At 35.8% G+C, this 12,767-nt stretch overlaps 1 pseudogene; it reads left to right on the top strand.

Annotated features, from left to right (window-relative positions):
- The window catches only part of LOC137620546 (putative uncharacterized protein DDB_G0290521), a 97,098-nt pseudogene extending 89,563 nt beyond the window's left edge, over positions 1-7,535 (top strand).
- Positions 7,536-12,767: the final 5,232 nt, after the last annotated feature.

The following is a 12,767-nucleotide window of genomic DNA, read 5'->3' as shown; positions in this document are numbered from 1 at the left end:
AGCTGGGCCTGCGCGCCAAAAGCGGGGGACAGGTAAACCCATCTACTCTTTCTCTCTCTCTCTCTCTCTCTCTCTCTCTCTCTCTCTCTCTCTCTCTCCACCCGAGTAACTGAAGTTAAAATGCAAAAAATAGTTTTCATAAAACTAATTCTTACTGACTTGCATTCAAAGGATTACCCGAAAAAAAATCACTGGCGACTAAAAACTAACCCTACTTATAGAGTCAAATCATTTTCCTCATAATAGTTCAGGGTCTAGTAAGTATCCGGAGTTGGCACTAGTATATTCTCTCTCTCTCTCTCTCTCTCTCTCTCTCTCTCTCTCTCTCTCTCTCAATATGACGATGTCAAGATTTATCCATTTATTACGAAATAACTTTATACAGTCGCTTTGCCATTTTATTTGTGTAATACCGCGAAAAATCATTCATCATTAACAAGTTCCCGTATTATGTGCTATTTCAAAGTAAAGCCAAGTTTACAAGTTTCAGATCAAGTGAAGAGACCAGATGCTTGCTTGTTCGCTTGCTTGCTTGTCTCTCTCTCTCTCTCTCTCTCTCTCTCTCTCTCTCTCTCTCTATATATATATATATATATATACTGTATATATATATATATATATACTGTATATATATATATATATATATCTATATATATATATATATATATATAATGTATATATAATATATATATACATATTTGTATTTCTAAAATAATATTTTAATATAATTTTGACTCTAAACCTCAAGATATATAAAAGAAAGACAGAGATAATGAGAACGGATTATGCAATATAAGATGATATATCATTGGAAGGGGAAAGGATTAATGAGGTGGAATCATTTAAATATTTAGAAACTATGATCTCTATTACAGGCTCTTTAGAATTTGAGTTTAATAAAAGGCTGAAAAATAAAATCAAACAATGGCTAAGTCAAGTAAAATTTGTAAATCAAATCGCCCGAAATTACATAAAAATCAGGCTATATATCAGTTTAGTGAGATCGGTGTTACTGTATGGACATGAGCCATGGTATGACAATGAAACAATATCCAACAGATATTGTAGATTTGAGAACAAAGTCTCAGAAGAATATTGGAAATTAAATGGCAAGAGAGGATTAGATATGAAACTATAAGAGAGATTACTAAAGGTTCATACGAGGATGAGATCATGGTGAGGCGCAAATGGAGATGATTTGGACATGCTCTTAGCACTCGCCAAGAGTTTAACTGGGCCCCACAAGGCACTAGAAGAGTTGGATCGCCTAGGCCTACAGGACTGAGGACTATCAAGCATGAAGTAGGAAATGATGAATGGAGAAGTATTGATTTAAAGTATCAGATAGAGACGGCTGGCGAAATCAAACCAAGACCCTTTGCGTCAATAGGCGTAGGAGGAGGAGATGATGATGATGATTGACTGTAAACAAGAATTTAATTGAAGCAAACTTCAAGTAAACTTCGATTAGACAAAGTTTGACGTGTAACATGCCACAAAGACAGCCTTCATACAAAACAGATAAACTTAATCAACATTTATGGAATGAATTTCCATGAGATGTAGAATAAAATGAAATTGCGTTTGATTGCACAAAATTTCTCCAATTATAAAAGACTATTCCACCTATGCTTCATGTTCTCTCACTGAAAGAAAGGTATATTTCTTCAATTATATACTATTCTGCCCATGCTTGTTGTTCTTTATCTCTGAAAAGGTAAATTTCTCCAACTCGTAAAACTATTCCACCCAAGCTTCATGTTCTCTGAAAAGAAAGGTAAATTTCTTCAACTCCTAAAACTATTCCACAATGGTTTTTCTTCTCTCTGAAAAAAGTAAATTTCTTTCATTCTAAACTATTCTGCCCATGCTTTATGTCTTTTTTCTGAAAAGGGTAAATTCCGTCAACTTTAAACTATTCTACCCATGCTTTGAGTTCTCTCTGAAAAAAAAAAAATGAAATTTCTTCAATTCTACACTATTCCACCCATACTTCATGTTCTCTCTGAAAAAGGTAAATTTTTCCAACTCTAAGCTATTCCATCCATCCTTTATGTTCTCTCTGAAAAAAGGTAAATTTCTACAATTCTAAACTATTCTGCCCATGCGTCATGTTCTTTCTGAAAAAGGTGAATTTCTTCATCTTTAAGCTATTCCACCCATGCTTTATGCTCTCTCTGCAAAAAGTAAATTTCTTAAATTCTTAACTATTCCACCCATGCTTTATGTTCTCTCAGAAAAAGTTAAATTTCTTCAAATTTAAGCTATTCCGCCAACGCTTTATGTTCTCCCCGAAAAAGGTAAATTTCTTCTACTCTAAACTAGTCCACCCATGCTTTATGTTCTCTCTGAAAAATGTAAATTTCTTTAATTCTAAACTATTCTGCCCAAGCTTCATGTTCTTTCTGAAAAAAGTAAATTTCTTCATCTCTAAGCTATTCCACCCATGTTTTATGCTCTCTCTGCAAAAAGTAAATTTCTTAAATTCTTAACTATTCCACCAATGCTTTATGTTCTCTCTGAAAAAGGTAAATTTCTTCAACTCTAAACTATTCCATCCATGCTTTATGTTCTCTCTGAAAAAGGTAAATTTCTTCTAATCTAAACTATTCCACCCATGCTTTATGTTCTCTCTGCAAAAAGTAAATTTCTTCAACTCTAAACTATTCCACCCATGCTTTATGTTCTCTCTGAAAAAGGTAAATTTCTTCAACTCTAAACTATTCCACCCATGCTTTATGTTCTCTCTGAAAAAGGTAAATTTCTTCTACTCAAAACTATTCCACCCATGCTTTTTGTTCTCTCTGAAAAAAGGTAAATTTCTTCAACTCTAAGCTATTCCACCCATGCTTTATGCTCTCTCTCTGCAAAAAGTAAATTTCATAAATTCTTAACTATTACACCAATGCTTTATGTTCTCTCTGAAAAAGGTATATTTCTTCTACTCTAAACTATTCCACCCATGCTTTATGTTCTCTCTGAAAAGGGTAAATTTCTTCTACTCTAAACTATTCCACCCATACTTTATGTTCTCTCTGAAAAAAAGTAAATTTCTTCAATTCTAAACTATTCTGCCTATGCTTCATGTTCTCTCTGAAAAAAGTAAATTTCTTCAATTCTAAGCTATTCCACCTATGCTATATGTTCTCTCTGCAAAGAGTAAATTTCTTAAATTCTTAACTATTCCACCCATGCTTTATGTTCTCTCTGTAAAAAGGTAAATTTCTTCAAATTTAAGCTATTCCACCCATGCTTTATGTTATCCCGAAAAAGGTAAATTTCTTCTACTCTAAACTATTCCACCCATGCTTTATTATCTCTCTCTGAAAAAGGTAAATTTCTTCAACTCTAACCTATTCCACCCATGCTTTATGTTCTCTCTGAAAAAGGTAAATATTTTCTACTCTAAACTATTCCACCCATGCTTTTTGTTCTCTCTGAAAAAGGTAAATTTCTTCAACTCCAAGCTATTCCACCCATGCTTTATGTTCTCTCTGAAAAAGATAAATTTTTTCTACTCTAAACTATTCCACCCATGCTTTTTGTTCTCTCTGAAAAAGGTAAATTTCTTCTACTCTAAGCTATTCTACCCATACTTCATGTTCTTTCTAAAAAAAGGTAAATTTCTTCAATTCTAAACTATTCCACCCATACTTAATGTTCTTTATGAAAAAGGTAAATTTCTTCATCTCTAAGCTATTCCACCCATGCTTCATGTTCTCTTTGAAAAAAAAAAAAAGTATATTTCTTAAATTCTAAATTATTCCACCCATGCGTCATGTTCTCTCTGAAAAAAAAGTAAATTTCTTCATCTCTAAGCTATTCCACCCATGCTTCATATTCTTTCTGAAAAAGGAAAATTTCTTCTACTCTAAACTATTCCACCCATGCTTTATGTTCTCTCTGAAAAAGGTAAATTTCTTTAACTCTAAGCTATTCCATCCATGCTTTATGTTCTCTCTGAAAAAGGTAAATTTCTTTTATTCTAAACTATTCTGCCTATGCATTTTGTTTTCTGTCTCTAAACTATTCCACCCATGCTTCATGTTCTCTCTGAAAAAGGATAATTTCTTAAACTTTCAGCTATTCCCTATGCTTTATGTTCTCTCTGAAAAGGTAAATTTCTTACTCTAAACTATTCAACCATGCTTTTGTTCTTGAAAAAGATGAATTTCTATGACTATTCCACTATGCGTTTTGTTCTCCCTCTGAAAAAAGATAAGTTTCTTAAACTTTCAGCTATTCCGCTATAGTTTTTGTTCTGTCTCTGAAAATGGTAAATTTCTTCGACTCTAAACTATTCAACACATGCTTCTTGTTGTCTGTGAAAAAGATGAATTTCTATGACTATTCCACTACGCGTTTTGTTCTCTCTGAAAAAGGTATATTTCTTCTACTCTAAACTATTCACCCATGCTTTATGTTCTCCCCGAAAAAGGTAAATTTCTTCTACTCTAAACTAGTCCACCCATGCTTTATGTTCTCTCTGAAAAATGTAAATTTCTTTAATTCTAAACTATTCTGCCCAAGCTTCATGTTCTTTCTGAAAAAGGTAAATTTCTTCATCTCTAAGCTATTCCACCCATGTTTTATGCTCTCTCTGCAAAAAGTAAATTTCTTAAATTCTGAACTATTCCACCAATGCTTTATGTTCTCTCTGAAAAAGTTAATTTCTTCAACTCTAAACTATTCCATCCATGCTTTATGTTCTCTCTGAAAAAGGTAAATTTCTTCTAATCTAAACTATTCCACCCATGCTTTATGTTCTCTCTGCAAAAAGTAAATTTCTTCAACTCTAAACTATTCTACCCATGCTTTATGTTCTCTCTGAAAAAGGTAAATTTCTTCAACTCTAAACTATTCCACCCATGCTTTATGTTCTCTCTGAAAAAGGTAAATTTCTTCTACTCAAAACTATTCCACCCATGCTTTTTGTTCTCTCTGAAAAAAAAAGGTAAATTTCTTCAACTCTAAGCTATTCCACCCATGCTTTATGCTCTCTCTCTCTGCAAAAAGTAAATTTCCTAAATTCTTAACTATTCCACCAATGCTTTATGTTCTCTCTGAAAAGGGTATATTTCTTCTACTCTAAACTATTCCACCCATGCTTTATGTTCTCACTGAAAAGGGTAAATTTCTTCTACTCTAAACTATTCCACCCATACTTTATGTTCTCTCTGAAAAAATGTAAATTTCTTCAATTCTAAACTATTCTGCCTATGCTTCATGTTCTCTCTGAAAAAAGTAAATTTCTTCAATTCTAAGCTATTCCACCTATGCTATATGTTCTCTCTGCAAAAAGTAAATTTCTTAAATTCTTAACTATTCCACCCATGCTTTATGTTCTCTCTGTAAAAAGGTAAATTTCTTCAAATTTAAGCTATTCCACCCATGCTTTATGTTCTCCCGAAAAAGGTAAATTTCTTCTACTCTAAACTATTCCACCCATGCTTTATTATCTCTCTCTGAAAAAGGTAAATTTCTTCAACTCTAAGCTATTCCACCCATGCTTTATGTTCTCTCTGAAAAAGGTAAATTTTTTTACTCTAAACTATTCCACCCATGCTTTTTGTTCTCTCTGAAAAAGGTAAATTTCTTCAACTCTAAGCTATTCCACCCATGCTTTATGTTCTCTCTGAAAAAGATAAATTTTTTCTACTCTAAACTATTCCACCCATGCTTTTTGTTCTCTCTGAAAAAGGTAAATTTCTTCTACTCTAAGCTATTCTACCCATACTTCATGTTCTTTCTAAAAAAAAGGTAAATTTCTTCAATTCTAAACTATTCCACCCATACTTAATGTTCTTTATGAAAAAGGTAAATTTCTTCATCTCTAAGCTATTCCACCCATGCTTCATGTTCTCTTTGAAAAAAAAAAAAAAGTATATTTCTTAAATTCTAAATTATTCCACCCATGCGTCATGTTCTCTCTGAAAAAAAGTAAATTTCTTCATCTCTAAGCTATTCCACCCATGCTTCATATTCTTTCTGAAAAAGGAAAATTTCTTCTACTCTAAACTATTCCACCCATGCTTTATGTTCTCTCTGAAAAAGGTAAATTTCTTTAACTCTAAGCTATTCCATCCATGCTTTATGTTCTCTCTGAAAAAGGTAAATTTCTTCAATTCTAAACTATTTTGCCTATGCATTTTGTTTTCTGTCTCTAAACTATTCCAACCATGCTTCATGTTCTCTCTGAAAAAAGATAAGTTTCTTAAACTTTCAGCTATTCCGCTATGGTTTTTGTTCTGTCTCTGAAAATGGTAAATTTCTTCGACTCTAAACTATTCAACACATGCTTCTTGTTGTCTGTGAAAAAGATGAATTTCTATGACTATTCCACTACGCGTTTTGTTCTCTCTGAAAAAGGTATATTTCTTCTACTCTAAACTATTCCACCCATGCTTTATGTTCTCTCTGTAAAAAGGCAAAATTTCTTATATTCTAAACTATTCCACCTATGCATTTTAATCTCTCTCTGTAAAAAGTAAATTTCTTCAACTCTAAGCTATTCCACCCATGCGTTATGTTCTCTCTGAAAAAAAGTAAATTTCTTCAATTCTAAACTATTCAACACAGGCTTTATGTTCTCCCTAATAAAGGTAAATTTCTTCAATTCTGAACTATTCCCCCCATGCTTTATGTTCTCTCTGAAAGAGATAAATTTCTGAGTGGAGAGCTGTAAACAGTAGATTGTTACTTGCAAAATCTTAATTAAAGCAGTTCAATATGAGCCCTATATTTTTCTAAGCACCAACAAATGATTCCCCTGAAGAAAGTAAAGATGAATACTATGAAAAACAGTAGTGTAATAAATGAGATCCCAGAGAGATATGAAAATTGTGATTGGTGACTTCAATGCAAAAGTTGGATGGAATAATCAAGGTAAAGAGAATGTGATAGGTGCTGAGTGTCTTGGCAAAGTTGCAAATGGAAAATAGAGCACATTACATAAGCTTCTGTTCAACAAATAATGTTGTCATGGAGAGGTACTCTTTCCCAAAACAAGGATATCAACAAATATACATGAACTTCACCATGAGGCAATTAAAGAATTCAAATATGTTACATAGCCATTAATAAAGAGAGAAGAAGGACTCTGAGAAATGTAAGAAGCTATAGATGTGCAGTTATTGGTTTGATACAATTTAGCATCTAGAAGATGCGTCTACACATTCTTTTATATCCAACATGATATTTCTCACTGTTACTCTGTCCAATCTCGAAGTTCAACCTCTCCAGTTGTCTCTCTCTCTCTCTCTCTCTCTCTCTCTCTCTCTCTCTCTCTCTCTCTCTCTCTCTCTCTCTCTCTCTCTCTTACAATCTTCCTAAATTAGTCAATATTTTCTCCTTAAGGTCTCAAACTACGGATGCACCGTGTAGTAACTGCGAAAGCATGGGTCTTTAGCCTTGCTCTCAGAAATGCCCTACCTAGAAAGCTCAGTGCAATACCTGCCATAAACCGGGACATTTTGAGATGTGCTGGTCTACCAAGAAAAGTCAGACCAGGTATAAAGCCTCAGCACCTATTCTAACTCAAATACCAGCTGCTGTTTTATGGGCGACAACTCAGGTAGTGAGTCCCCCACACCAGTCACTGTCTACCTGTCATTAGGCAATATATCATCACATCTTCAGCTAATCCCTGATACATGAGCAGACATCACAGTGATTGGTAACATACATTTTATGCACTCCGCATACGTCGGGCAAGCCCTGTACCTCCCCCTATGACAGACGTAGTGACAGCAGATGCATCCCCAATGACACCGGCTGTAGGATACTTCCAGGCAACACTTCGTCTTGGCAACAAGTCTTGCTCAACAACCATACATGTTCATGAAGATATCAAGACTGCCCTCCTCTCTCGTGAACATTGCCGAGCCCTCGCCATAGTGTCACCGCACTTCCCGAAGCGCATTCTCAAGGTAATTCATGTCAACAGATGCGCTCAGTTTCCTGCCTCCACCATGTCACCCGCAGCTATTAAGGACTATTTTCGACACTTCAGCGATGCCCTTATATCCAAGTAGGATCTACGATCCCAACCACTAAAGAAAATGGAAGGGACACAAATGAGGATTCACCTGAAACCTGGCGCTGCATATTATCTGTACATATGACCAGGCCCATTTTATTCACCCTCAGAGATCAAGTAAAAGAAGAAATTGACTTCTTAGTGCAACAAAGAATCATTAGAACAGCAGGCCACAAACCCTATGAGTGGTGCCATTCCATGGCCTTGGTTCTCAAGGAAAAAGGTGTACACATCACTGTGGACGGTACCCATCTAAATTCTCAGGTAGCCGGCACTACGCACCCATTGCCAAAACCCTATGATGTCATCCGCAACATTTCTCCTACAGCAAAGTATTTCACCACATTGGATGCCCTGCATGGCTATTGGCTAATGGAGTTGGCTGAATAGGACCGCCACCTGACAACATTTATAACTCCTTGCGGAAGATTCCAGCACCGTCGTAACCCGATGGGAATTTCGGCGACAGGTGACGCATACTGCCTTCGTGTAGATATGGCACTACAAGGTATCCCCAACAGCATGAAAGTTGTAAATTAAATCTTCCTTTCAGACGAGGATCTCCCTTTCCACCTACAACACATGCACCAAATGCTGATTAGGTGCTCTCCATACGGCATTACCCTAAACAAGGAGAAATTCACCGTAGCTGGCCGTAAAGTTAACTTTTACGTTATGTCTTATCAGCCGAAGGTATTGCAGCAGACCCCGACTAGCTATCAGTTATAAGTGACTTCCCTACACCATCCATTATCACAGACCTCAGGTCATTTGTGGGTCTCATAAATCAACTTGCCGATTTCACTCCAAACATCGCATCATCAGCACACCCCCTATGCCCACTTATGAGCCTCAAATGCTCATTCGTCTGGACGCCCAACCCTGAGCAAGCATTTATAAAAGTCAAGGCAGCTCGGACTTAACCACCTTTCCTTGCACCCTTCATGCTGCCTCACACATAGTTCTGCAAACAGTGTCCTCACGCCTATATGGTGGTCTTCGTTATCCCCTACTTCAAGATAAAAGCCAAAGTCAGATGCATCTCATCCAATTAGCTCTTGTTTCCTTATGGATACACACTCATTACGCTACCACAGAGCTGGAGCTACTTGCAGTCATGTGGGCTATGGCTAAGTGCTGCCTATACTTGTCTGGACTTCAACATTTCACCTTAATGCCTGACCATCGTCCCTTGACACCGATTCTCAACCACTATACTTTGGATGCCATTGAGAATTCACATCTACAACGCCTTCAGATGAAAGTGGCCCCCTACATCTTCACTCCAGTCTGGCGCATAAGGAAACAGCTCTGAATTCCATACGCCCTGTCCTTGCTCCCCAACCAGTTGCTCCACACCTGAAAATGAAGAAGAGTGCACCACTTCGACTGAACATGTCAGGCGCATCGTTGCCAACACCGCCACTTCCACTGACGACCAGCCAACACTACCCATCATCAAAGAAGATGAGTCTCTACAAGAAATCCACACAGTTGCATCTCAGGATCAAAACTACAGTCGCCTTGTCCACTACATCCCCAGCGGCTCTCCCACCAACCGGTATGACCTCCACGTTTCCGCCCTCTCATATTAGAAACTGCAAAACCACCTTTACACATCTTGGATTGACTCCACGACAGCCAACGAGGGATTGAAGCTACTTGATATCGTGTAAAGCAGACAACATTCTGGCAGGCTTCAATGCAGATATAAAGAGTAAAGTAGAAATCTGTGATGCCTGCCAACAGCTTTTCCCCAGTCAGCAACAAGAACCTCACATTTGTGACGACCATCCATCTTAGCACCTAGAAAATGTGTCACCTGACTTCTTCCATATAGCAAGGAAATCCATCTTGTTATCGCTGATAAGACTTTCAGGCTGGCTTATGGTTGTTCACTGTGGACGTGACACAACCGCAGCTAGAGTTATAAAAATGTTCTGTGTCTTTTTCTGCAAGGTTGGTGTCCCACTCTGCTTACAAACTGATGGAAGACACCCATATTCGAACCACGACTTGAAGCAATTCGCCGCCCACTGGGGAGTTCATCAAATCATCACTTCTCCACATTACCCTCAGTCTAATGGACATCAAGAAGCTGCAGTGAAAGCTGTTAAACACCTTATCCTCAAGACTGCTACATTCGGGATCATAGATTGTGAAGCCTTTGATAGAGGACTACTGGAGTTTCGGAATACACCCAACCCTGCTGAAAGCACAACCACCACACAAAACTGGAAACTGTCTAGGTAGGATCAACAGATGTAACAGGATACTAAGTAGCACGGACAAGAAGAAATAAAATTGATTTGCATAGAAATGACCTAGAGATACAGAAAACAGTGCAGCTAGGACCAAGAGATGCAATACGGTGTGTAGCAAATAACAGGATGCAAATATTCATGTAAAAATACACAGAAGCCTAGAGAGAGATGAGAAAAATCCTAATAACAGCGCATGACACTTTCAAGTAAATTATTTTCACTTTCATGCAAAAGACAGAGCACTTATATTAAATATACCAAATACATACATACATACATATACATAAACACACGCATATATATATATATATATATATATATATATATATGTGTGTGTGTGTGTGTGTGTATATATATATATATATATATATATATATATATATATATATATATATATATATATCTGTTACTTATGCAGTGACTTCGTCATGAATGATTATAGGACGAATTTCAGCTTTCATTTCTTAATTTTTCTTCGCTTTCTCAATTATTATTATCATTTTTATAATTATTGTTACTAGCTAAGCTAAAACCCTGTTGAAAAAGGAGGATGCTATACGCCCAAGGGCTCCAGCAGACAAAAATAGCCCAGTGAGGACAGGAAATAAGGAAATAAACAAACTATACAAGAAGTAATGAACATTTAAAATAAAATATTTTAAGAACAGTAACAACATTAAAACAGATCTCTCATATATAAGCTATAAAAGGACTTACGCCAGCTTGTTAAACATGAAAACATTTGCCCTAAGTTTAAACTTTTGAAGTTCAATCGATTCAACTACCCAAGGAAGATCATTCCATTACTTGGTCACAGCTGGAATAAAACTTCTAGAATACTGTGTAGTAATGATCCTCATCTCATGATGGAGAAGGCAAGACTATTAGAACTAACTGCATATCTAGTATTACGAACAAGATGGTACTGTCCGAGAAGATCTGATTGTAAAGGATGGTCAGAATTGTGAAAAATCTTATGCAACATGCATAAGGAACTAATTCATCGACGGTGCCAGAGATTAATATCCAGGTCAGTAATAAGAAACTTAATAGACCCTAAGTTCATGTCCAACAAATCAAGATGAGTTTTAGAGGGTGAAGACCAGACAGGAGAACAATACTCGAAACAAGGTAGAATGAAAGAAGTACTTAGTATGGTGGGAGAGGTTGTGTGGGAGAGGAATAAAGGACTAAGACATGGTTCATACTGTCATCAGAGCCTAATACAAAAAAAAAAAAAAATACACAAACTTGAAGGAGAAAATCTGAAAATAATCATCTGTATTGAACTTTAACTCTTTTTTGCATTACACACTTTATGAAGCACTCTTCCCTTAAGTAGGTGAATGCTTCTCTATCAGCAACTATCATTAAATTATTTACTTTCTGGATGCTCCCCTTGGTAAGCGTTCACGCATAGCGAAAACTATTTGTAATTTTAATCAGTTCAATTTAATTACTTACTTCAAATATTTCAAAAATCATAAGAACATCTGCCCTTTCGATAGAAAGATAATATATATATATATATATATATATATATATATATATATATATAGAGAGAGAGAGAGAGAGAGAGAGAGAGAGAGAGAGAGAGAGAGAGAGAGAGAGAGAGAGAGAGAGAGAGAGAGAGACTATATTGCCTCTTAACATGTTGGGTCTTCTACAATCTTGGATTGGGATTTGATTTGATTTTTTTCTAATCCATTCTTATTTCAATAAAAAAAAGAAACAGAAATACTGCATCCTATTTCTTTTTTTTTTTTATTTAATTTTGTCACATTGGTGAATTTATCCCTACTAGTAATTTAGCCTTCAAGGCGCGTGGTAAAATAAGTTCTAAAAGATAGTGTTGTCGAGGCAAAGATAAGCTCGTCTACATTTATTTGTAGTGTGACTGCACACAGCCAATGTTGTAACTCCATACTACAGAAGTACCAGTAAATATCTGCTAATCTAAGCAATACTAGCCACAGACACTCATTCTTTACGAACTTAAGCAACGAGTGATATCGTAGGAAAAGTAAAAGGGTAAATGTATCCAAAAGCTACGACAGGCATTTCATAAAGAAATAAATAGTAACAAGATTTTAATCTCCAATGTTGGCTATAATGTTCTTACCGATTGTAAGCACAGTATTTCTATTTCGTGAAGAGCTTCCACAGGACCTCTGACATACCAAAATGAATATAATTTTGTTCCTAAATATACAATTAAGATTTGAAGATTACTTTATCTAAAGTAAAAAGAAAAAAATAGACACTTTTAAGATAAATTCTATTTAAAAGGTATATGAAAAGGCATTAGAGCTTTTCACTAAATCTACTTGAACTCAATCAGAGAGGTACTTGAATTATTGCCTGACAGTGTTTGAAATATAATCGAGAAAAAATATAAGGGTTTTGTAGTTTGAAGTTACTTGAATACAATCAGACAAGGTATTGGGATTTTTGTGAATAACTTG

Source organism: Palaemon carinicauda, chromosome 2, assembly GCF_036898095.1.
Source record: "Palaemon carinicauda isolate YSFRI2023 chromosome 2, ASM3689809v2, whole genome shotgun sequence".
Lineage (NCBI taxonomy): Eukaryota > Metazoa > Arthropoda > Malacostraca > Decapoda > Palaemonidae > Palaemon > Palaemon carinicauda.
Note: the sequence above shows the minus strand (reverse complement) of the source record. Positions and strands in the feature narration are given on the sequence as shown.